Source organism: Moschus berezovskii, chromosome 10 (assembly GCF_049115385.1).
Source record: "Moschus berezovskii isolate FMDL1 chromosome 10, NW_MosBer_1.0, whole genome shotgun sequence".
Classification (NCBI taxonomy): domain Eukaryota; kingdom Metazoa; phylum Chordata; class Mammalia; order Artiodactyla; family Moschidae; genus Moschus; species Moschus berezovskii.
The window spans coordinates 94,392,521-94,419,585 of NC_142469.1; the positions used below are offsets into that span (position 1 = coordinate 94,392,521).

General features: G+C 45.5%; 1 protein-coding gene across 3 annotated transcripts in view; it reads left to right on the top strand.

The window, feature by feature from the left end:
- PPP1R14C (protein phosphatase 1 regulatory inhibitor subunit 14C) overlaps positions 1-27,065 on the top strand; it is a 124,577-nt gene that overhangs the window by 12,122 nt on the left and 85,390 nt on the right. Inside the window, exon 3 of one of the 3 annotated variants that reach the window (XM_088840823.1) lies at positions 10,601-10,720. The exons of 1 other annotated variant lie outside the window; for it this stretch is intronic. The gene's annotated coding sequence lies outside the window, so the exon portion shown is untranslated. Of the gene's footprint in view, positions 1-10,600; positions 10,721-20,296; positions 20,617-27,065 lie in introns of those variants that run through there. One more of the 3 variants, XM_055432800.2, reaches the window with a different exon arrangement.

Sequence of the window (27,065 nt, forward strand, 5' to 3'; positions counted from 1 at the left end):
ACAAAAATCAGCACCAAAACCTTCCCCTCTTGCCTTCTAAGTCTTACATGTGGAACCCACAGTGTCAGAAACCTGGGCGGGAGTCATCTCTCATGTTTCCCTCTATGTATTTGGTGGTTGGAGGTCTGCATTTATGTGTTTGTGATGTTGGGCCCACAAGACAGAAGCTTCCCCACAAATACCACAGGAAGTGCTGCCAAGAAGAGAGTCACTGGCCAACGGGGTCTCCCTGACTCATAACCCAGCCTTGGTTTCCTGTCTCATTTATTGGTTGTTGTTGGTGGTGGTTTCATTGCCAAGTCGTGTCCAACTCTTGTGACCCCATGGACTGTAGCCTGCTAGACTCCTCTGTCCATGGGATTCTCTAGGCAAGAATACTGGAGTGAGTTGCCATTTGGTTAGGGGACAAAAAAATGAATTTTGTCAAACTCCCTGAGAGACGAGGGAGAATTTAATTGAACAACGGTTGGAAAGCATTGTTTGAAAGCTTGAAAACTACTGACCTAGAATAGCCTTGTACTTTAGAACATATAAACTATTCCCTAATGCTGTAGTAATAAAGATTTCTCATGGACCAGCTGTGTTCAGTCTCATGAGAAGCATTACAAAAGACTTAAAACATGTAAGGTACAGCCTTCTCAAAATGCAGGAGGCAACTTATACACATGAACCATTAGTACAAGGTCAGAGCATCAGGTGCTGAATTGTATGGACAGAGACAGAAGCTGTTGGAGAAGATTTTACAACATCCTGAAGAGCCAGTAATGGGAAAAAAAAATCGATGAAGGAACCACTTGGGGGCCTTATATTGTATTTTGGAACTGTAGTTCACAACTTATCCAGTGTGTTTGGTTTTCACAAGATATTATGGTGAGAACATATTTGACTTGATTGGGGTTTCACTGAAAGTTCATAAGGCACCTTTTCTTGTAGTTCCAGTTACTGGTTATCTTTCTGGATGATGAAACATGGGTCTGAAGATAAAAAATTCAGTCATCTGTCTGCTTTTTGCTTACTTTGCAGGACTGAATTTTAAACTGTTCTTTTAAATGTTGCCAGCACGTAGACTGAACCCAGGCAAACAATAAGAGATTCTAACCATGGTTAATGAAATCTGTAAGGAAATAACCGTGGACGTGTTGCCTTCTGTCAGTGTTTACTGAATGACATGGAGATTAATTTTCTTTTAATTAGGATCATTACTGTGGCCTCCATTTCTTTGATGAACGCTAGGTTAAATCCATGACTTCCTTCAGAGCTGTGAATGGGTTCCAGTTGTTGTTAATATTTGCGTATTACAGAGGTCAGGTTTTTTTGTTTCTTCATGAAAGTGGGATTTTTCCTGTTGTTTCATGTTTCAGATATTTAACTTGTTGACTCTGTCGAAAACTGAACAGAAATAACATTTACGATCACTGCTTCTTAGGCTGAATGGACTCCTTGGCTTAGGGTCAAACTTTCCAACATCTAACAGAAGGAATTTGTTCTTAAGACATACCTTAGGTGATTCCTTCAGTTGGGTCAAACTCAACACATCTGGTATGGGTTGAATTGTGTCCTTTAAAATTCATACGTTGAAGCCCTAATCCTCACTACCTCAAAATAAGACAATCTTTGAGAGAGATTCTAAAGAGGTGATTAAGTGAAAATGAGGCCATTAGGTTTACCTTTTATCCAACCTGACTGGTGTCCATGTAGGAAGAGGAAATTTGGATACACAAAGTGACACCAGGGAAGGGCAGAGAGGTCCTCCACATGAGGACCAGTGAGAAGACAGCCGTCTGTAAGCCAAGGAGAAAGGCCTCAGGAAAAACCAAAATGTTGACCTCTTGATCTTGGACTTTTAGCCTCAGTAGTTATGAGAAAATAAGGTTCAATTATTTAAGCTATCCAATCTTTGATATTTTCCTACGGCAGCTCTAGCAAACTAATACAACATCCAAACCCAAATTTATTACTTGCTTGTTCAAAGCCATTCATTTTGCGGCAGAGGAATTGACCACTCATTGAATATTCATGTAATTCCCCAGAAAGACCTGCCCACCCGCAGCTGGGTGGGGCCATGCCCTAGCTGGTCCTTGGGCATCTACAGTCTTTTCCCCTGACCCAGTGACCAAGGAGGCGACAGTCTCAGAGGGGGAGCTCCAAGATGGTGGGTTTCCATCTGATCCCTGGGAGACTGAGTGGTGCAAAGCCTCCTCCCAGCCAATGTAGGGTATGTCTCCCAGGTGAGACACAATTGATTACTGTATTAAGCCTGGGATTTGGAAGGTTTTGTTTGTTTCTTCTGCTTAACTTTGTTTATCATGAGCAGTAAAGCCTCCAGCCTCCTAGTTCACCTGAAGGTGTAAATTTAGCCACATATTTGGACTCATAATTTCACATCCGACTGATTATTAGTCTTTCGTTCTACTTTTGCAGCTTCCCACGGGCCTGCCCCTCCTTTCCTTTCATGGAGGTGCTATAGTTATCTCCCTGAACAGTGACGACACGATGATGATAATGAGGGAGGAGCTCTGTTACAGGCTCTGACCTGGTGCTTTCTGTACATCAGGTCCTTTATTCTTATAACCTAGGAAGTAAGGCAATATTATTATATTATTCTTTCCAACAAAGAGATTGAGGTGCAGAGTTTAACATGTTCAAGTTCAGACAGCTGGTAAGTGATACAGCCAGGATTTGAACTTGGTAATATGGTTTCCATTGTTTTCTAATAAACTCATGGAGTTAACAGCCTTTCCAGTTCTGTTCCCAGGGTATCCTCTCCATCACTTTTCCCATCAAGGACCACCCTCTACTTCTGACCGCTTCATTCCAGTTACAGTCTGCATTGTTTCTGTCCTCTAAACAAATCTGGCATCCTCTGTTTCATTGCTCAAGCTCTTCTCTCTGAATTGCTCTGTTGCCCATTCTCTTTCTCCCTTGGCCCCGCCTGTCAGCATCTTGTGCATCCTACAGAGCCCCATTCCTTTGCCACCTCTTCTGGGAAGCCTTCCTTCAGTCATCTTCATTCAGCACTCCCATAATCCCTCGCCCACAGACACTCATGGTTCACTTATTTGTGTCTGTCTATTTCTCTCTCTAAACGATAAGTTCCCTGAGCGCTGAGACCATATATATTTTTTGTCTTTAGATCTCCTCTGCAAGCAGTGGGCACAGTATACACACACACAATCTTTGGGTTATACATCTTGATTGCAATTAAGAGAAAGGAAAGTTTCTTTGAATGCCTTGCCCTTAACAATAGATAACAACGTTACCCCTCCTGACTTTGGCCTCCAGTAGGAGTAGATTCCTACTCCCTGTGTGGGAGTGACTTTGTTACCATCAAAACACTTTCCTTCATCCTCTGTCTATGGTAATTTCTCTGAGATGGATGCTATCACTTTTCATCTGTGTCATGTTAGCAAATTGTCCCTTTGGTCTTTATATTAGAACTGATTTTCACTGGGTTTCAATTATTTCTTAGCTTTGATTTATTGATTAAGAGCAGCCTTTCATCCTAGTGGCCCTTGTCAAGCATGTGGTAATATATGTCCCAGGGAGTTGCAAGGAAAGAGAAGAATAGCATTCCTCCCACTCTCCCTCCCTGCAGGTCTCCACCTTTCAGCGTTTTGTGAAGCTGGCGGTCCTCGTCTCTTGGGGGTGGGCAGCAAGTTGAAAGGAAAGTGGAGTTCAGTCACTTTTGGCACAAGTATTTCTGGGTCAGATGCAGGACAGATTTGAAACTTGAACACAATTGGATTTTCTGCAGACTTCAGTTATCATTTTCCCCCAAGAATGTATTTGTGTTTGTCGTCTTCTTATATAGACATGCATTTTCCCAGACATGGCGGTGATGCTCCAACATGACCTCCAGTAATCCTCGCCTCCTGGAGTCATGCTTTTGTCTTGTTTCCTCCCAAACTAAGTAGGGGACCAGTTCTGTAAATAATGGGCTATTGCAGAAGGGATGGGGTGTGATTAGAAGCTAAATTATAAAAGTGTGGCTTCCACCACAAGGCCATGGAGAGGTCCGTGTGGCAGTGAATGTTCTCCTGCCAGGAGCCAGTACTCAGGGCAGCCATGTGAGTGAACCATCTTGGAACAGATGCTCCAGCCCCAGTCAAGCCTTTGGACAACTGTAGCCCCAACTTCAGCTCATGAGAGATTGGACCAGGGTCAGCCCAGCCAAGCGGCTCCCCAGATCCTGACCTGCAGAATCCATGTAAGATGATAAATGTTTATGTTTGTGTTAAGCTGCCAAGTCTGGCGCTAACTGCTTGTGCGGCCACAAGCAACATACATGGTACACGAGATTCCATTTTCTTGGCTCTTTGAGAGTCTATTGTGTTTTTAGTTGTAATAATACTTTCGGCACTTCAGAGAGTGTGACTCTGTGATTGAAATTAAAAGTCAATGTAAAAAGGAAAATGGAAAAATCATCATGGTTTGGTCAAATGCTCAGCATAGAGAGACAGCCTCAGTTCCCTCCTTCAGTTGTGCTTTGGAATGGCCCCAAGACAAGCTCCCCTTACCTGTCCCTCCCCAAGCCCCTCTGCTCCCTGCTCTTGGCCCCCTCACCCCCTCGCAGTGCATTATCACTGCCATGAGGGCACAGAGGCACCCACCAATCCCCCGGGCAACCTGGACGTCCACGCGCTTTCCATCTGCCAGCATCCCAACTGCTCTGATGAGGATCCTGTGACTTTGAACTTCATGATATGTTTTCTTCATCAACCCCAGAAGAGGAGACGGCTTGCCGAGACACAGATGCAAGTGCAAAACCAACAGAGGCCAGGTCTTCTTTTGGTGACTGGAAGAAAGAGCCGATGGCAGTGAAGTCTGCCTTTCACTGGGCCGGAGAACGTGAGTCATTCATGACTTCAACAGAATGAACCGGTCCCAGAGCCAGACGGACCCCTTTACCCAAATGAGCAGGTAAAACCACCAACGGTAACTTGCACAAGATGGGGTCTCATCTTCCCTCATGACGGTTATCTCTTTGTCAAGGAAACCTGGAGACAGCTACAGCAGGAGTCCAGTCATGGACTGCTTCGCTCTGGTCTTGAAAAAGATGGACTTGCCCGCTCCTGTTTCAGAAGGGGCCTCTGGCCATCAGGGGCTGTCTGTGCAACCAGCCTGAAACACTGGACTCTTCTCTCCTCCTCCCCATCGTCCTCTCTCTCCCCTCCTCCTTCTCTGCCCTCTTCCACACCAACACAATTATAAAGTCCATCTTCACCATTCTAGATAGTGCGTTTAGGGCACTTTATTATTTAATGCAATTCTGCAGCGCTTTACAGGCCAGGAGTATGGAAAACATTGTGTAAAATTCTGTAGGAATGCATCTTATTACTTAACAAAGATCATAACCGAAGCAAATATATATATATTAAGTGTATGCATGCTTTCCTGTAAAATGTTTAAGAACACAAGTCATTTCTAACTTAAATATTTGTGGTGGATCCATATAATTTAGAGAGAAATGCAAGTTAAAAGCTCCATGGTTAATGTATTCAGTGTTCAAAACCACACCGAGTCATTTAGGCAAGAAAAAACACTTCATCTACTTTGATTACATCTGCAAGACCCTGTAGCTGCCAAATTTTCAGTTGGCTGCCTGTCTCATGGATAGTGTTTTTGAAGGGTATTCTCAATAATTCCTGCTTTAGGGACAAACACAACACCTGCCACCACCCACCTCAGATCACTTAGGGTTTTAATCTACTGATGCTTACACTACGAACAGGTCAGACGTGGCTAAGTGCCCAGTGACAGCGGCCTTGGTGGTCCAAGGCAGTCCTGATAATTTAGCTGAGCCCTCGGCCTAAGGGAGAACAGGTGATTCCGGTCCTTTTCAGCCTCCTTGGAAGTTCAGGCCTTTCCTGAAGATCATGGTCAACTCCAGGCCTGCCTATAGGGGCAGGGTCAGCCGTCTGCCCCTCCAGCTCCTGACTTCTCTTTCCCACTTGCCCAGGGCTGGCCAGTTCAGACTGGCTCCAGGTGACACAGCACATTCTGGGACAGAATGGTGTCTGACTGCCTTTTCCTATTCACAGTGTCAGTCAGGTGCTCCACACAGTCCCCTTCCCCACCCCCACCCCGCCCAAACCCAACAAGTGCTATCGTGTTACAGAAGCTTCCTGGGAACGTATAATTCATCAAACAGAAACCCACAATGAGAAGTATGAACAAATTCTACAAGTGTTTGCTGCCCTGGCAGCAGTCAGGGCAGAAAAGCACTTTGTGCTTCTTGTCTTGGGGAGACTCTGGGGGCCACCCAGCCAGCTGCCCCTGAATCACAGTCATGAGTCACGTGTGCAAAGTCTGGAGGGGAGCGCTGTTCTCCAGGAGGACTGCCGGTCCATCATGGCTGGGCTGGGCAGCTCTGCAGCAGTGGGCTTCTCTCGTGGGCTCCCTTCTGTGGTCCTCTCTCCTCTGCCACATCCTCTCCAGTTTCCTCGTTCTGTGTTCTCACCAGCCCTGTTCCTACGGCCACACCCTTCTCACCACCAGCCCCTCACTACCCAGGCCAGCGGGCTTCATCCAAGGCCAGTCTCCCCTAGCCTGTTAAGGCCCTAAGCTTCACCTCCTCACTTTCTCCAGACTGGTACCTTGATAGAGTCTTCCCTGCTGATGCCCCAGTAAGAGACCTCAGCACCTTCCAGAGCCTTCTCTGCTCTTGAGGGAGCACACACACATCCTACAATGCTCTGTGCACATGAATATAACACACAAGCCTTCGGTAACCCAGAGGCAACTGTCTGGGGAGAAAGTGCAACCTTAAGAGGGGAACATGGTCATGGGGAGGATGTGAGGACCACCTCTAGGGGCCGGATGGTAACCCTCCAATGAAACAAAGCTGGCAAACTTCAGCCCACAGCTAAACAGGGCTCACAGACAGCCCTGTTTTGTTTTGCTTGTGCAATTTTCTAAAATTCTTATTTAGTTGTCATTCATGCTAAGTTGCTTCAGTTGTGTCCAACTCTTTGTGACGCTATGGACTAGAGCCTGCCAGGCTCCTCTGTCCCTGGGATTCTCCAGGCAAGAATACTTGAGTGGGTTGCCATGCCCTCCTCCAGAGGATCTTCCCGACTCAGGGACAGAACCAGTGTCTTTTAAGTCTCCTGCATTGGCAGCTGGGTTCTTTGCCACTAATGTCCCCTGGGAAGTCCATTTAGTTATCAACATTGTACAATTAGGAGAATTCACATGAAAAACTGTATTTCTGGAGTCTTTTGAAAACTTGAAGATGTAGCCGTGTGGGATCTACATGGCCATGTGTAGATTTAGGGGGACTAAAGACTGTACCAGAATGTTTTTATTTATTTGGCTCTGGCAGGTCTTAGTCTTGACATGTGGGATCTTTGATCTCATGCAAGATCTTTAGTTGCCGCCTGTGAACTCTCAGCTGTGGCCTGTGGGATCTAGTTCCCTGACCAGGAATTGAACCCGGGGCCCCTGTATTGGGAACTTAGAGTCTTAGCCACTGGACCGCCAGGGAAATTCCTGTGCCTGAATTTAATATGGCTTTGGGGCTGCTATATTCCTTTCCTGGGGCCCTGAAGGCTTCAGGCTGGGGAAGGTCTTTCTGGTAAGGATGAGGGGCCACCAGCCCCCTGGGTAACCAGTGCTAGGTGAGGATTTGGAGGACTTCGGAGTCAGGATTCTCTGCTCAGTACCTGCACGTTTGGAATCAAAAGCAGGTAAGTGACAAACTTACACCTGAATAAACATGGTTTCTCAATGATGTTGATGTCAACACTTCTAACCAACTCAGAGGAAGTTCCTCAGAGGTCAAGGAAAATCAGTTTTGGAAAAAAAAAAAAAAGGAAAATCAGTTTTGGGGAGGCCCCTGGGGAGGGGAAGGGTGGGGGGTTGCTGGCTTCAGGGACGTGACCTGTAGTCACATAGAGCCTGTGCTTGGTTTAATGCTCTGCTGATGTTATCTTAAATTAATGATGTTTTGAACAAAGGTCCCATAGTTTCATTTGCACTAAGAATCTACCAGCAGTACAGGAGACCCGGGTTCAATCCCTGGATCGGGAAGATCCTCTGGAGAAGGGAATGACAACCCATGTCAGTATTTTTGCCTGGAAAATTCAATGGACAGAGGAACCTAGTGGGCTATAGTCCATGGGGTTGCAAAGAGTCAGATATGACTGAACGACTGACACTTTCACTATCAAGCAATTTCCCCAAATTATGTAGCCAGTCCCAGCAGAGCTTAACTAACCCAGGACTGCCTATCTCTCCAAAGAGATATTTTTCACATGAGATGCTTTTAAAAATTTTTTTTATTATTCTTTGATCACCCTGCTCTGGCATGCAGGATCTTTGTTCCCCAACCAGGGATCGAACCCATGCTTCCTGCCGTGGAACTCAAGAGTTTTAACCGTTGGACCACCAGGGAATTCCCCAGATAAGATGCTTTGAAGAGACTTGAAATGTTGATGGATGCCCCTGGGGCTCTGGTTCTCTGAGCAGAGAGTGATTTCATGTGTTATTGTGCCCATCAGTGAAATTAGAGAATCCAGTCAATAGACGATGGAGCTTCCAAGAGAATGTGGGAACAATTTAACACACTGTTAAGTGATCAGAAGGCTGCTGCTGTCTCAGGGGGCTGAAGTTAACATCTTTTATGCTTTAAGAAATTTTGCACATTGTTGGATGGGTGGACTTGAGTCAGCTGGGCTACATGTGGAGTTGTGGTGGTGTGAAACTGCAATGCTCACAGCCTTCAAGTAAATGTAAATGTTTTGGAAACCTCTGGAGAATAATCTGCTCAGGGTTGCTACTTTCCTTCCAAAGGAGTGCACATAAATACCTGGCTGCCACAGCATTAACTTAGACGAATGCTTTCAGGACCCAAACCCCAACAATGGAATATTTCTGCAAGTGTATTAGAGTTTTTTGCTGAAATTCTAGCTCATGCATGGTGCTGTGTTCAGTCTCTCAGTTGTGTCTGACTCTTTGCGACCCTGTGGACTGTGGCCCTCCAGGCTCCGCTGTCTGTGGAATATTCCAGGCAATAATACTGGTGTGGACTGCCATTTCCTCCTCCAGGGAAACTTCCTGAACCAGAGATTGAACCCATGCCTCTTGTGTCTCCTGCACTGGCAGGTGGATTCTTTACCACTGTGCCACCTGGGAAGCTCATACACGGACCTTATAGTAATTAAAAGATGAAATGAGGGAATTCTTTGGTGGTCCAGTGATTGGGACTCTGTGCTTCCACTGCAGGGAACTCAGGCTTGATCCCTAATTGGGGAACTGAGATCCTGCAAGCTGCATGGTTTGGCAAAAGAAAAAGAGAATTGATAGATTGTTATGGGTTGAATTGTGTCCTCTCCAAAGCAAATGTTGAAGTCCTAAGCCCCAGTACCTCAGAATGTGACAGTGTTTAGAAATAGGGTCAATGTTGATGTAATTAGTTAAGATGAGGTCACACTGGAGTTGGTGGAAGCTTAATTTAATGTGACCAGTGTCCTTGTAAGAAGAGTGAAGGACGCACAGACACCCAGGTGAGACAGCCATGTGGCGATGACCGAGGCGGAGGCGAAATACTACAGCTGCTAGACGGTGAGTGTCAAGGTTTGGCAGCCACCCCAGTAGGGGGTGGGGCTCCGAAGGCTTCTTCTCTCCAGCTCATTGAGGACCCTTGATTTTGAACTTCACCCCTGAAAGTGTGAGAGAACACACTTCAGTTGTTTCAAGCCACCCAGGTTGTGGTAGCCAGCCAGAAGTCCTAGGAAACTAACCTGAAATATACAGTTCAGTTCAGTTCAGTTCAGTCGCTCAGTCCTGTCCGACTCTCCGCGACCCCATGAATCACAGCACACCAGGCCTCCCTGTCCATCACCAACTTCCGGAGTTCACTCAAACTCATGTCCACAGAGTCGGTGATGCCATCCAGCCATCTCATTCTCTGTCGTCCCATTCTCCTCCCACCCCCAACCTTTCCTAGCATCAGAGTCTTCTCCAGTGAGTCAACTCTTCGCATGAGGTGGCCAAAGTATTGCAGTTTCAGCTTTAGCATCAGTCCTTCCAATGAACACCCAGGATTGATCTCCTTTAGAATGGACTGGTTAGATCTCCTTGCAGGTCTTCCTCAAATTTGTCTTTTTTCTTTTGGGATAAATCAAATTCTTTGTAGATATCTAGATTTGCAATTTAAAAGAAAAAGAGGCACTCCATATTTTTTTATATCTAGATCTCACTTAAAGCCAAATGTTGGCCTCATTAGTAAACTTCAGTATTTTTCACGTGTGCTGTAGTGCTTAGTACTATAATACTATTAACAAGAGGAGATTCTAGTCTATGAGTATTACATTAAAAAGAGTAGCTTTCATGAATGAGGGTGTAACTATTATAGTGAATATGTAGGAATCCTCGAATGTGACCACGGGCAGTGGCACTTCTGTCTCTTGTTGTCCTTAAGTTTCTCTGCAGGCTTAGTCCTATCCCTGTTCAGGCTGAAAGATCTAGAAAATTTTCTGGTTATTTGCAGTTTTTTTCTGGTCACTTTCAGGCCCAACCTAAAAATTAATATGCTTGGGTTGGTATGGTATTAAAGCTTGAACCTTCTCTAAAACTTCTTTCCTGTTCATCCATCCAGGACTAATACGTGAGCACAGAGTGAACTTCTGGAATGATGGCGCCAGTATGCTTTTGGAGCGTTTGCAATAACACTTAGCTGTTCTAATGAACACATGCCGCGCTGCTGATCCAGAAGCAGGTGCATAAGCCAAGTGTGCGGCTCACGGGCCAGATGGAAATAAGTGACGCATAAAATCCAGGCATGATATTTATTTCCCAGAAAAGTGATGCATCGACTAAAGTTTTTCTGAATCGCTTTAAGACATCATTTAATGCCAATAAAAGGTCTGCTAACTAGCTACAGCCTGGGACAAGTCCTGGGGGTGGTCTAACGAGTCTGTAAATAGTCTGTAAACAAACATGATCCATGTGCAATCTTAGCATGAATGAGCCACACTAGCAAAACTTCCTCATTCCCATTCTAATTTCTCAGAAAATTTACTAAAACCTCCAGGAGGTTTGGCCAAAGGAAATTACGAGTCTTGACCCTGCAAACAAAACCATTGCTTCTGTCGTCTTGCTTGTCTGCTTAAAATTTAATCTCAATTATGGTCTTTTAAACCGTAGCCAGGGGAAATGTGGCATCTGGAAAGATAGCTATTTAAGGAAACAAAGAGTTCAGCTTTTAAAATAGCCTGTAGGAATGTATGTGCAATCACTAACTTTCCCTCTTGGGAAGGCAAACCAGCACTCTAGGTCTCTCCCAATGAATACACTATGATAGACACCTTGGCCATCAGTTCAGTTCAGTCGCTCAGTCGTGTCTGACTCTTTGCGACCCCATGAATCACAGCACGCCAGGCCTCCCTGTCCATCACCAACTCCCGGAGTTCACTCAAATTCACGTCCATCGAGTCGGTGATGCCATCCAGCCATCTCATCCTCTGTAGTCCCCTTCTCCTCCTACCCTCAATCCCTCCCAGCATCAGGGTCTTTTCCAATCAGTCAACTCTTCGTATGAGGTGGCCAAAGTATTGGAGTTTCAGCTTTAGCATCAGTCCTTCCAATGAACACCCAGGACTGATCTTCTTTAGGATGGACTGGTTGGACCTCTTTGCAGTCCAAGGGAGTCTCAAGAGTCTTCTCCAACACCACAGTTCAAAAGCATCAATTCTTCGGCGATCAGCTTTCTTCACAGTCCAACTCTCACATCCATACATGACCACTGGAAAAACCATAGCCTTGACTAGATGGACCTTTGTTGGCAAAGTAATGTCTCTGTTTTTTAATATGCTATCTAGGTTGGTCATAACTTTCCTTCCAAGGAGTAAGCGTCTTTTAATTTCCTGGCTGCAATCAGCATCCACAGTGATTTTGGAGCCCAGAAAAATAAAGTCTGACACTGTTTCCACTGTTTCCCCATTTATTTGCAATGAAGTGATGGGACCAGATGCCATGATCTTAGTTTTCTGAATGTTGAGCTTCAAGCCAACCTTTTCACTCTCCTCTTTCACTTTCATCAAGAGGCTTTTGAGTTCCTCTTCACTTTCTGCCATAAGGGTGGTGTCATCTGCATATCTGAGGTTATTGATATTTCTCCCGACAATATCTGAAAGGATTCTCTATACCTGTCTGACTCTGGGGAGAGAGTTGACTAAGTGAGAGCTCTTTGGGTCTGAACAGCAGTTTCATGGAGGAGGCTGTGCAGTACCGGAGTCTCAGGTTTGGAGGAACATGAGTGAGCTATGACCCGGAAGAGCTTTCCCGGCAGTGACTTATAGGTGCTTCTTCATCTCAAAATGATGCCCAGACACAGTACTCACATTCAGTGGCTCCTTCATAAACGTTTACTGGAAGAGGACCTCCTGATGAGAGGCTGCATTGTGTAGAGGGGGCTACACTGGCTAGCTCTGCCCCTTATTTCCTATGTGGTTTTGACAAGTTATTTAGCCTCTCTGTGTTTTCATTGCCTCATCTGCAAAATGATGAGTTGTTACGAGGATTAAATGGTGGCTCAGCCAATAAACAATCTACCTGCAAAGCAGGATACCTGGGTTCGAATCCCTGGGTAGGAACTATCCTGTGGAGAAGTGAATGGCTACCCACTCCAGTGTTATTGCCTGGAAAATTCCATGGGTGTAGGAGCCTGGTGGACTATACAGTCCATGGAGTTGCAAAGAGTGGGACATGACTAACAGATTAACATTTTCACTTTTTTTCCCTTCAGATGTAAAAGAAGCAATTATGATAGTAATTGGCATTTAGCAGGGTTATATAAGTGTTGCTGTTGTTATTACAGTGGAAGTATTAATATTCTCCTTGAATGCTTTCAGAATGTTGTTGAAGAGGTTCTCCATATTTCATAAGCTCAGTAGAAGAGTACAAAAGAGTTACAGCTTATCAAGATGATATTTTCATGTCCAAATAGCATTTGATATTTAAATATCTTGAAGTTTTTTTTTTTTAATTAACATATGCAGTCAAGTACTTATTCATTAAGTTTACTGCTTGCCAAATTCCTTGCTAGGTACTAAGGAAACCAAGCAGCTAGTGAAAGTTAAAAGTGTTAGTCGCTCAGTTGTGTCTGACTCTTTGTGACCCCATGGACTGAAGCCCGCCAGGCTCCTCCATCCATGGGCTTCTCCAGGCATGAATACTGGAGTGGGTAGCCATTCCAGGGAAAGTGAATGGTAAACAAAGTCTTTCTTTGTTTTTCTTCTAAGTTTTTATAATCTAAATCCTGTTGGTTAGAAAACAAATTTTTTTTTGTCCAGTCTCACAAATTTTCTGAAATCACTTTGACTTTGTATCTTAAATATTTACACTTTCATAAACTGGTCCTCATAGGACCCTTTTGCAGCTTTCTTTGGCTTACTAACAAAGCTTCCATTAAAGAAGAAATCAACTGACGTTCAGTGTATTTGTATAAGAATAATTTCATTTTTTAAAATAGATTTATTTGAAACAGACATTTGAAAAAAGTTCTAAGTGCATTCTTTTGTATTTGTTTATTTCCCCCCAATAGAGTGAAAACCAGAAGGTGTTTCAACACAGGACGAGAGTGGGTGATTGAGGGTGCCGAGGCTGTGACCCCTGGGAGGTGCCTCCAGCAGGGATGGCAGCAGCTGACACAAGCTGTCACTCCCTCTCCTGGGTTCATGAATGCCGTGGACCGATGGCATTCTTCCCTGTAGAGTCTGGATGCTACCTCACAGCCTAGCTCCAAGCAGAGCACTAAGTGACTCCCCCAGGACACAAGGAGTCTTCATGTGATGTGAGACTTGTTTTCACCCCAAGTCTGCAGGAGACTGTGGTTAGCAGTCAGGTACATTCTTACCTTTTAAGGCTCCATATTAGTACCTAGTGCTGGGGTAAATCAGTAATACAATCTGGGTGGCTTTAACAATAGAAACGCATTGTCTCCCAGTTCTGGAGGGTCGAAGTCCAACACTGGAGATGAGGCAAGGGTGTACGCTCTCTGAAGTCTCTGGTCAAGGAGCTTTTTCTAGCTTCTGATGGCCCTGGCAATCCTTGGCTTTTTCTAGCTTCTGATGGACCTGGCAATCCTTGGCTTTTTCTAGCTTCTGATGGTCCTGGCAATCCTTGGCTTTTTCTAGCTTCTGATGGTCCTGGCAATCCTTGGCTTTTTCTAGCTTCTGATGGTCCTGGCAATCCTTGGCTTTTTCTAGCTTCTGATGGTCCTGGCAATCCTTGGCTTTTTCTAGCTTCTGATGGTCCTGGCAATCCTTGGCTTGTAGGTGCAATCCTGTGATCGTCACCTCACATGACGTTCTCTGGGTGTCTTCACTCTGTCTTCCTCCAGACACAGTGTGTCTGTATGTCTGTGTGACTATGTGTTTTCCTCTTGGAAGGACAGCAATCAGGTTGGATTAGGGGCCCACCTACTTCAGTATGACCTCACCCATTACATCTACAGTGATCATATTTCCAAATTCAGCCACATTTGTGGAGCTGCTGGTTCCAGAGAGTGGGGAGGTGTGGGTTTAGCACCCAGGTCATGGGGGGTGCCCGTGGGCTCTGCAGCAAGATTGTCAGGTGAGGCAATAGGCTCGTGGTTCCAAGAAGGACTTGAATTGGGCGGGGGGGACACTGTTCAATCTGGTACAGGCTCTTTGTCTTCTGTCTTCATCACACAGCTGACTTTTCCCCAGTGGTAGTTGCTGGCTTGGTCTTGGAGGGTGAGAAAGAGGGCTGGCATCGGACAGAGGGGACACAAGTGATGGGGAAAGGCCGTGAGAGGCTCTGTCTGCTGGCAAAGGGCAGTGATGGTGGATGAGATGCTTGGAATATGCACCTGGGAGAGGTGGGGGCCTGCACACTAGGAAGAGAGACACATTTCACCCACTCACAGCTTGGTTCACAGCTGGATCCAACGCACAACTGCATCCCCAGATTAACAATTGCAGACTGCCCTGCTCACCGTCCCTCTTCCACCGCCCCACCTCCCCACCCCGCATCCCCTGTGTGGGGTCTGGCTTGTTCCTCTCCCAGCCTGACTGATTGCACAGGACCAACTAGGGAATAGGGACTTCCCTGGCAGTCCAGTGGTTGAGACTCTGCCCTTCCACTGCAGAGGTCACAGGTTCGATTCTGACTTGGGGAACTAAGGTCCTGCCTAATGTGGGGCCAAAAAAATGGGGCATACAACACAGTTGGTAAGTTAGAGTCTGACCCTGTTTCCCGAAAAATCTCCACATTTCTTGGTTCACCAGAATCACGAATTTACTAGAAGTTTTATTTTCTAAAATGTCGGCTGCAGTCACAGTTGCAGTCTTGCAATATCTATGGTGACAGATTTAGATGTACCTTGAGGCTTATCTTCACTCATTATGCTCTGCAGCATTTCTGGGCTTCTCTGTACAGAACCTCTTTCTAAGGGTTCAGACAGCCAAAGGGCATCTGTGGAATTTTGAATAATTCTCTCTCCGTGGGTTGGGCAGTTGGGGCAGAGAAGGTTAATGCCACTTATTACTTATTCTACAGCTTATTGCCTTACAGTCTACACTAAGGACATTACGCACACTCACTTCTAGCCTCATTTTCTGGGCTGCAGCGTTCTTGCCACACCATGTTATAATTTTGCTTGTTTTTCAAACAAAACGTGTGCAACACAGTGCCATAGATTTTTCTGTTCTCTTAAACATGAATGCTTGAAAGAAATACCATTCTCTGCTTTTTTCAACATATTGTGTTTCCTAGGATCAACATAATTCTCTGCACAAGGTCTGACAGACCATTCTATTCCAGTTAAAAAAATTTTTTTCCAGTTAGGTTATTAGATTTCTTGGTGACATGATCAATTTACTTATTTATAAAACTTTACAATTATGTCTGATCCTTTTGTTTTTCTACAATTGAGATGTTTTTGTCTGTCCATAAAGATCCATTCTTTTCATATTCAAAACAATTGTGAAGTCACGTCACCAGTTTCAAACTGTACTGTGAAACTCATACTGTGACTGAATAGTCATTTCTATAGAAATCGATGTATTTGATTAAGCACTTATGGAGGATTGCTGCTGCTGCTGCTGCTGCTGAGATCTTTGTGGAGCAAAGCCAGAGAGAGTAAATAAGAGTGAGAGAGAACAGAATAAGGCTGAGAACAGAGGGCAGTGTCTGGGGAGTCATGAAGCTTGTCCCCAAGTGGTCCTGGGCAGTGGCCCTCCACCCTTGCTGCACAGTGGACTCACCCGGGAACTTTTAACACTGATGCCCAGGCCTGAGCCCCAGAGACCTTGACTTCATTGATATGAGGTGGGCCAGCGTCAGATTTTCATCCCATATGCCAGGGAACCAGAAACTGCACACCCAGTGGATGCCATATATAATTGCCAGTTGATTTCAGAACATCTCAGCTCTTGAAGTAGAGAAGGGGAAAGGAAAAACCTCCTTCCTCACTTAAAAATAAAACTTGACTACTCCAAATTTGGAACTAGACTAGAGTTCTCTGTGAGGAGTGGGTTTATGGTCCCTTGAATGCTGCTTGTGCCCTGAGGCTCTCTCACAATGACCCTGGCTCCACCAAGCCAAGCTCCAAAGGAAGGAAAGGGGATGCTCCATGTCTCTAACTCCTTGGCTCAGTCCTAAGGTCACAGCCCGGCCCTAAAGGGCCTGTGGGAACTGAGGAGGCTGGGACTTTTGGGTAGGGTCTTACCAATGACCAGACTAGAAGGTAAAAGATAAGATCACAGCTCCACTCCCCAGAAAACCTCAGGGTGGAAGGCAGGGTCACTCGCAGCTTGGTTTCTTTCTCTTTCAAATGAGTAGAATCGTCAACATTGAAGGGAGGCTATCTGCAGGGTTGGGGGCAGGTACTTAATGAGATAGCATTTATAATATAGCATCAGACACATCACTGGGTATCAGTGATGGGGAGCTTCGGGGATTATAAGATTCAAGCTATTATAAACCTGCGTCACCTGCTTCAGATAAGACTAGCTTGGGACCTGCCAACCTGGTTGTGGGTCCACTTCCCTCTTCAGTTCAGTTGCTCAGTCATGTCTGACCCCATGGACTGCAGTGTGCCAGGCTTCCCTGTCCATCACCAACTCCCAGGCCTTGCTCAAACTCAAGTCCATTGACTCAATGATGCCATCCAACCATCTCATCTTCTGTCATCCCCTTCTCCTCCTGCCTTCAACCTTTCCCAACATCAGGGTCTTTTCCAGTGAGTCAGTTCTTCACATCAGGTGGCCAAAGGATTGGAGTTTCAGCATCAGTCCTTCCAATGAATATTCAGGACTGATCTCTTTTAGGATGGACTAGTTTGATCTCCTTGTGGTCCAAGGGACTCTCAAGGGTCTTCTCCAACACCACAGTTCAAAAGCATCAAGTCTTCGGCACTCAGCTTTCTTTATGGTCCAACTCTCACATCCATACAAGACTACTGGAGAAACCATAGCTTTGACTACATGGACCTTTTGACAGTCTTCCCTATGGAGGACACCTACAGTCAATGTTAAGTCTAGACATCTCCTGACAGCCTAACCACAAGGCCAGTGAAAAGTCACTCGTCACACTTTCCTCTGTAGCACCCCAAGGAGTTTGCCGTCTAGAGGGACCTTCTAGTCTTTTAGTGAAAACTGGCACTGGGAACGGCAGGTCTTTCATAAACACCCAGCCCCTTTTCCTTGTGTTGCAGCCCATTGTAACACAATGCAACACACAGTACAACAGGGTGCAGTGAAACCAACAGTCCTTGGAGACATGCAGGAATATGATGTGGATTTCTTTCCTTTTTTCTGTTGTTATTTTTAAAACATAATTTTACAATTATATTTATTTATTTACTCATTTTGACCATGCTGGCCCTTTGTTGCGTTTCAGGCTTTCTCTAGTTGCAGTGAGTGGGGGCAATTCTTCTTCAGGGTATGTGGGCTTCCCACTGTGGTGGTTTCTCTTGTTGCAGAGCAGAGGCTCTAAGGCACACGGGCTTAGGAAGTTGCAGCTCCCGTGCTCTAGAACACAGGCTCGGTAGCTGTGGTACATGGGTTTGGTTGCTCAGAGGCATCTGGGATCTTCCTGGATCAAGGATGGAACCCATGTCTCCTGGATTAGCAGGGAGATTCTTTACCACTGAGCCACCAGGAAAGCCTGAGATGTGGATTTCTAATGGAAGGAGTCTTGTGCCATCCTCCACAGCATGTGGCGGGCAGAGTGCAGAGGCTACACAAGCTTTTCAGAAGGTGAACGTCTTTCTGGGTCACTAGAATCAGCCCTGTCCTAACAGAGATTTCCAGAGGAGGAAGTGAAAACCAGCACCTCATTCTCCCAAACTGGAGGCCAATGCCCTGTTATTATTGCTATCAGTATTATTACAGCTATTAGAGTTGGTAAGTCACTCATCATGACAACACGGGACCTGTGGCACAGGGATTTTCAGAGGGTTGTTCCTGAGCTGGTGCCAGTGGCTGCTCTGTTCTGTTTCTGGGTCACGGCAAGATAAGCACAGAACGTGAGAGTAGATGTTTGAAAAATTTTAGAGACAGCCGATATTGCCAGGGGACCAGTGGTACAGACTGGGGTCAGACAGCAGGGTTTGGAGCAGTCTGAGCACTGTGACACTTGCTTGGTGAGTCAAAGGTGACACTGGCTGCAGATTAGCTGTGCCCTGTGGGATCACGCCTCGGTCCCTGATGACCTGGTCCTTTACCACACACAGATGGCCTGAGGTGGTAGCCTTTGGAATCATTCCTTATTTTGCAGATGGAAAAACAACTGCTCAGCCCACAGCAGAGTCAGGTGAGAGGAGAACTGGAGCCATCACCGGACTTCACGCCTGATTCCTCAGCCACTGTCTCAGAACAGCCTCAAACCAACAAGGTGCTCAAAAGCTGAAACTAAATACTGAAAGGGGGTTAGAGCTCCAGCTGGTGTGTGGGCCCTGGGGAGAGCAGAGAGATAGTTATTTCTTTTGTTTACTATGGAAACATCGTAAAAATCCTGGAGCATCTCTGTAGAGGGGAGAAGTGTGATTTCCTGTGATTTTAAAAGAACAGCCACTACCAGATTGAGCCTATACTGAGGAGAGATGGGAGAGGCCTGCATTTCTGTACATTTGTATTGGAGAGCCAAGGGGAAAAAAGGCATATAGCCAGAAGTGGAGATTAGTTTCACTCATTCCCTATTTTGGGGCACCTAACATGTGGTAAGCACACTGTTCTTGGTGCTGAGAATATAAACTCCAATTAGCCACCTCCTCCTCTTCCCGAGTTTACAATCTAGTGGGAGGGACAGATGACTTAACAGACACCTTCTGCTGACAGTGAGAAGCCTAGCGCTACTACTGTTTTGAAAAATGAAAGTGAAGTCGCTCAGTCCTATCCGACTCTGTGACCCCATGGACTGTAGCCTGCCAGGCTCCTCTGTCCATGGGATTCTCCAGGCAAGAGTACTGGAGTGGGTTGCCATTTCCTTCCCCAACTACTGTTTTAGGAAGTAGAAAAAGTGAACAGTGGAGTCCCTGCCCTCATGAAATTTACATTCCAGCGGGAGAGAGTGAGTCAGTTAACAAGTACATATGCACTTTTCAAGAAGTCATACAAATGAGAAGGAGAAAAGAAAGCGATCAAGGGGTGAGAGGGTGCAGAGAGGAGGCCTGCTGAGGAGGTGACCTTGGAGCAGAGATGTGATCACAAAAAGGCTTGATGGGTGATGTGACAGATGGTGGCCAATGAGCAGACATGAGAGCAACACTGAGCTGAGACCAAGGACATCTTGAAGAGCTTAGTCCAGGAGGTGAGACCTGAGATGATCCTGGAGGGGGTGAGGGGTCAGCCTGGCACCATAGGGAGCTTGGAAGGGGTTTATAGGCACAGGTAAAAGTAGATGGTGCGTGTTCTGTATTTGGGAATCCACGTTCAGTGAGATGTTGGGCAGAGTGAGGTATGTGTGTGTATGAGGTGGGATGCTGGAGCAAAAAGCAAGGGCCGGAGCAAGAAAAGCCTGTGTGCAATGTGAGGTTGTTCGTACTTTAGCCTGAAAGGAATGGGGGATACGGAGGGATTTTTAAGCATAGGATCTTGATCACATTTGCTTTCAGAAATCTCTCTGGGGGAGCAGTATAGAGAACGGAGGGAAGGCAGGTCATGAAGACAAAGCAGGAGAGCACAGGAAACATCCAAGGGAGAGTGTGAGGACCACAGGAGGAGGCAGATCTTAGATCCAGACAAACACGGGACCATAAAGATTTGCTTATTGACTGGACAAGGTGGATAAGAGAATGAGGGAGATGGTTCTCAAGTTTCTAGATTAAACAAAGAAGTGAGTGGTGCTAAACAGTCCTGGCAAAAGGAAACTAGGAAAAGGAAGTAGGTCCTAGGAAGTTGATGATGTCATTTAGAATTTGTTAATTTGAGGTGACTTCAAGGCATGTAGGTGAAGGTGCCAACTGAGTAAGCAGTGGATATGTGTGTTTGCCTTCATTTATTGGAACTTGTGGATGGGAATGCTGAGACTGCTGTGTAATGACTGGAGCAGGTTCCCTCTGGAGATGTCTCCCACCGTTCTCTTCACATCTCTGGAGTTAGGACATGCCTATGGCCGTGATTTCTCTGCGACATTATTGGAACTATGGTGAGTTTTCTCTGCAGTGTTTATGATCCCTTCACCATAACAGGAGGCACTGTTCTAGGTGCTTCTTCTCCAGGTGCCCATTCTCCCGCAGAACAACCCATGAAACAAGTGCTATTGATCCTTTTATAGATGGACAAATGGAGGCACAGAGAGGCTAAGTAACTTGCCAATGTCACACAGGGCCTACACAGCAGAAGTGAGGTGAAGTCACTCAGTCGTTTCAGACTCTCTGTGACCCCATAGACTGTAGCCTGCCAGGCTCCTCCGTCCATGGGATTTTCCAGGCAAGAACACTGGAGTGGGTTGCCATTTCCTTCTCCATAAGTGGCAGAGGTCAGATTCAATCAGGGACTTGGGATATGAGCTTTGTGCTGCGTTTTTTTGTTGTTCTTCAGTCACTAAGTCATGTCCAACTCTTTGGGACCGCATGGACTGAAGCATGCCAGGCTCCTCTACCCAGTTCTATCCTCCAGTTCTCCACTATCTCCCAGAGTTCAAATTTGTGTCCACTGAGTGGGCGATGCTATTTAACCATCTCATCCTTTGCCTTCAATCTTTCCCAGCACCCTATTCTTGTCCTGAGGCTGGAGGCTCTACCAGTCCCTGATGGCCTTCTGTCTTTACCCACCAGGGACTCCACCATTTCCTGAGGGAGTGTGGAGGTTCAGCAAAGGCCCATGCTCATGTCCAGAACATTCCTCTTTAGCTCTTTTGCAGCACTTCCAGGAGGATCACACTCATGTTCTGTGTCAGTCATTTGGGGTCAAAATTGTTGACCAGAACACTTAATTTAATAGTGACAGAAAGAGAGCACTGGAGAAGTAAATAGCCATGCTGGAGTGTGCCAAGAATGACGCTCGTAGGTATGGTTCTGGCTGACAGCAGCTCTTTTTCCAATTCTGGGTTGCAATCCTTTAGTAGGTTTGGAAATCTGTTTAATAGATAGTGAGCAGCAGTCTTTAAAAATAATAGAACAGAATAGAATAGGATGTGTCAGAGTGTATTAAATATAATATGGGTAAGTTATGTGTGTAGACGTATATTTAGGTCATGCCAGAAATGTATTTCTTACTGTGGTTTGCAGTAGAAAAATGTTTGAACGAACTGGGCTAGAGCTGCCTTTACTGTGCTAACCATCCATGACCAAAACAGCATTCACTGGACTGTTTTGCTCTCAAATGAATTGAGATCAATATATATTTGTGGTGTTATTACTTAGTTGATAACTCAAGTCCGACTCTTTATGACCCCATAGATTGTAGCCCGCTGGGGTCCTCTGTCCGTGGGATTTCCCAGGTTCTTTACCACTGAACCACCAGGGAAGCCCCCTGTATCTGTGAACTTTAACAGTAAACATATTGGTATAGTGCATGGGCACTAAAGGTGACGTACCTGGAGATTTAAGGACCAGGATTCTGCTGGAGACTCTTCATCTGGAGAGGCAGGTTGTCAAAGTAGAAGATTCACTGGGAGACAGAGTCACCCTGAGTGAGCATATGAACGAATAAAGACGCAGAGGGAAGAAGCCTGGAGGAACGCTCATCCTGAAGGTGGAGATGTAGGAGAAGGAGTTCACCAGAGTTACTGCGGTGGGCTTCCCAGGTGGCGCGAGTGGTAAGGAAAGTGAAAGTCGCTCAGTCGTGTCCGACTCTTTGAGACCCCAAGGACTATACAGTCCATGAAGTTCTCCAGGCCAGAATACTGGAGTGGGAAGCCTCTCCCTTCTCCAGAGGATCTTCGCAACCCAGGGATTGAACCCAGGTCTCCCGAATTGCAGGTGGATTCTTTACCATCTGAGCCACCAGGAAAGCCCTGTGGTCAAGAACCTGCCTGTAATGTAGGAGACAGAGAGACATGGGTTTGATTCTTGGGTCTGAAAGGTCCCCTGGAGGAGGCATGGCAACCCACTCCAGTATTCTTGTCAGGAGAGTCCCAAGGACAGAGGAGCCTGGTGGGCTACGTAGGGTCACAAAGAACCGGACACAACTGAAGCGATTTAGCATGCATGGATGCATGGTGATGGAATAGACAGAGGTGGGAGCAAAAGCAGGAGGATGCTGGCCAGGAGAGATTCAAGATTGTCAAGTGTGGCAGGAGTTCAAAGTAGAGAAGAGCTGAAAAAGCACAGACTGACTTGAGCGACGTGAAGACCTTGCTTGGCAGCAGTGGCAGTCACACTGCAGAGGCCTGAGTGTGAGTGAAGACGGAGATGTTGGGGAATGGACAACTCTTCCAGAACACTGGGCAGTGAAAGAGGGAGGGCAGGAGGCCATTGGCTGGACAGGGGAGAATCGACTTCTCGCGAGAGTTTAGTCTCACAGAAAAAGACAAAATATTTTATGAGCGAGGCTTACAGGAAGCCACGGGGATACTTAATCTTTGTTGGAAGGGATGCAGTGAAGCTACAGGTCTCATCTCTGAACTGTCACATAAGAATTTCTGTTAATTGCTAAGACAAAGAACTGTGACAGTGACTGCTGTTGATTCTGGTTATTTATGCAAATAGTGGCTAAGTTCATTTTGGAATTATGATTTCAAATTGTAGTACATGATACAATCAAATGCCCAGAATTAGGAAAGGAAAAAAAAAAGTCAGTGGGGGAAGGGGAGATGAAGTAGTAGCCAAAAGGAAAGTACACTGATATAGGTTAACAACATCACTTCTCCCACTCCATAAAGAACAATGAAATCATAGACTGTGTCCTGAAAACTAAAAATACTGTGAATGGTTGATAGAATCCTAAAGAACAGATGATATTTTCTCTACTTTTATAATGAAAAACAGACTTATTAAGTCACTTTTTGTTTGTCTTTTTGCTTTATCGCATCTTTGAGAGAAATCAGGGGCAGGCATCTTATCACTGACCTGGATGAGTCAAGATAAGAATTCTCTGTTGAGGTCTGTAGCTTTGGGGGCTGTAATTATCACAGTCTCAAGGTAGATTCTCAAGTGTTGTAATTATTGTGACAATTAGCGTTTAAAAAGTAAGGAAACTGGGTCTAAGTATGAACATTTGTATTTTAGTCCTTCTTTCCTCCAGGAATGAAGAAAACCCTGGGATCCTTGATTTTCACCCTTTTCTAACAACCTTTAGCTAGGATTTTTCCAGTAGTCATGTGTGGATGGAGATTTGGACTATAAAGAAAGCTGAGTGCCAAAGAATTGATGCTTTTGAACTATGGTTTGGAGAAGACTCTTGAGAGTCTCTTGGACTGACAGGAGAACCAACCAGTCAATCCTAAAGGAAATCAGTCCTGAATGTTCATTGGAAGGACTGATGCTGAAGCTCCAATACTTTGGCCACCTAATGCAAAGAACTGACTCATTTGAAAAGACCCTGATGCTGGGAAAGATTGAAGGCAGGAGGAGAAGAGGACAGCAGAGGATGAGATGGTTGGATGGCCTCACTGACTCGATGGTCATAAGTTTGAGTAAGCTCCAGGAGTTGGTGATGAACAGGGGGGCCTGGCATGCTGTGGTCCATGGGGTCGCAAAGAGTCGGACATGACTGAGAGACTGAACTGAACTGATTAATTGTTTTTGATTAACTGCCATTAAAAAAGTATTTACATTAGAAAAGAAAGGGTTTGCCCTGAACAAATTTACACATAAGTCTTGTAGATAAGAAATATCTTTGGTTTTACTGAATTTAAATATTCATCTGTGTAAATGTTTTCTAGCCTAGGAATGATTCCCTTGCTCCCAAATACTTTGTCTTCAGTATTTGAAATCTGCAAAAAACAGTAATTCTATGATCCATCAAGATTTGAACATTGAGTTTTGATTATTCAAACATGGAGAGTTGTGTATGTGTGTGTATGTGTGTGTGTGTGGGTGTGGGTATGTGTGTGTGTGTGGGTGTGGGTATGTGTGTGTGTGTGTGTGTGTGGGTATGTGTGTGTGTATGTGTGGTGGGAATGGGGCTGTGCAGTTCACTTTGAATGTAAATTATATCCTGGGGACTTCCCTGGAAGTCCAGTGGTTAAGGCTCCCAGCTCTCGATGCAGGGGATACAGGTTCGATCCCTGCTGCTGTTGTTAAGTCACTTCAGTCGTGTCCAACTCTGTGTGACCCCATAGACGGAAGCCCACCAGGCTCCCCTGTCCCTGGGATTCTCCAGGCAAGAACACTGGAGTGGGTTGCCCCTAGGCAGGGAATTAAGATCCCGTATGCCCCACAATGTGGCAAAACAACAACAACAACACAAAGATGTCCATGGTATATTCTTAAGTTAAAAAAAAAGTGAATTATGTTCTGGGTGGAGCTATGGAATTTATAGGAAGAGGGACTCTTGTTTAGTTCAACTCATAATTCCAAGTCAAGGTGACACATTTGGGCATCTGAAGGTCAGTGTACCCCTGGAAGGAGGCTGACTCCTCCCTGGCTATTTTTCTACAAGTTAGGATACGAAAACTCTAAATTTCTTCTTAAATGTCTCTTAGTACTTGTCACTTTTGAAGTCACGAAAGTGAAAGCTGAATTTTAAGCATAAAGGAAAAAGCATCTTATACAGTGAGAAAAAACTGGCACAAGAAATTCACAGAAAGAACTTAGTGAATTTTTATAAATCCTTTGAAGTCATTCTCGAATGACTGAATTCATTGTCCAAAGACTCAAAGTAAGGAGTTGGAATTTCCCACTCTTTGCCACACTCCTGGATCCCAGGCATAGTTTTCAAAATAAATGGGAATAGCCAGGCCCCAGTGCCAGAATGAGGCTGAGGTTTTATATAGTTTCTCCCTCATGAAGTACAATTTTAGCTGTTTTAGTTTTGAACGAAATTCTCTTGGTTAGTCCAGTTGGTTAAAGCTGGTGCTAGCTAACTTGAATAAGTGCCAGATGTCTAGAGGGAGACAAGCTTAGTCTCCCTCCGTGTTGCGGGGAGAGTTTTGTTGATCACTGCCTACCCTCCTCTGCCTCCTCAGCCTGGCTGACAAAGCTCTTTTTTGTTGATGTTCTTGCCCTCTTGGTTATGAGCACAGAGTTTAAAATGATCTACCCCCTAAGGAAGTGGGGGTGGAGGTCATGGGGAGAATTCTCATCAGTCTCTAGGAGCAAGTCAGGATAGCTTTGTCTCCCTTCTCCATGAGTAGCTGGGTAGGAAACCTACCACCTTAAGGACAGCTGGCCTCTTCCAGGGGGCAGGGATTTTAGCCTCAACCCCTTCTAATTATGAGAAGGGTCCAAGACCTAGGGACTTCCCAGGTGGCACAGTGGTAAAGAATCTGCCTGCCAATGCAGGAGAAGCAGGAGATGCAGTTTCGATCGTTGGGGTGGAAAGATCCCCTGGAACAGAAAATGGCAACCCACTCTAATATTCTTGACTGGATAATCCCATGGACAGAGGAGCCTGGCGGCTACAGTCCACGGGGTCGCAGAGCTGGACAGAACGAAGCGACTGAGCATGCATGCACCAAGAGCTATACCAGCCACCTTTTTTTTTTTCCCCACACAATCCCCACTAGATTTTTGCTTTCATTCTGCAAGGCCAGACATGTCCCGATGATGAACATCGGGCATGGAACGCTTTAGGAAAATCCCTTCACAGTCATGTTCCGGCTGGAAAACCCCAAACAAAAAATAAAGCAGACACAAACCTGGGTAGAGGAAACCAGGGAACCAGATGCAAAGCCAGAAGAGTCAGAACAAAGCTCTGGCCACTTTTATTTCCAGTGTCTTTATGTCTTTATAGCTGAGAGTCTAAGGGCCCAGCTAGAATCCTCTCCATCGAAGAAAGTGTTCAGAGGAAACTGACTTGATTCTTTATCTCTGAGAAACTTGGGTAGCTGCTGGTAACCTTTGCTGCTGTGCTTTCCGACGCTTTGTGGCCAAATGGACTATAGTCCACCAGGCTCCTCTGTCCATGAGATTTTTCAGGCAAGAATACAGGAGTGGGTTGCCATTTCCTCCTCCAGGGGATCTCCCCAGCCCAGGGATTGAACCCGTTTCCTTTGTCTCCTGCATTGGCGGCCAGATTATTTACCACTGAGCCACCTTGGAAGCGCCCAGTAGCATTTAAAAGAATTTTGTACAAGCAACTTACTTGTGTTTGAGTATCTTTATGATTTCTTTCAATGGTCTGAACAGAAATGTATTGTTATGTACCAATACCACATAAATATATGTCTCCCAATAATTTTATACACATACACACGCAGTTTTCTGCTTACAACTTCTGCTCCATCTCCTTGCCCTAAACCTTATAAGAAACTCATTCATTTATAACTTTTCCTGGCTGTATAGGTTGGTCACAACTTTCCTTCCTGACCAACCTAGACAGCATATTAAAAAACAGAGACATTACTTTGTCAACAAAGGTCCGTCTAGTCAAGGCTATGGTTTTTCCAGTGGTCATGTGTGGATGTGAGAGTTGGACTGTGAAGAAAGCTGATCGCCGAAGAATTGATGCTTTTGAACTGTAGTGCTGGAGAAGACTCCTGAGAGTCCC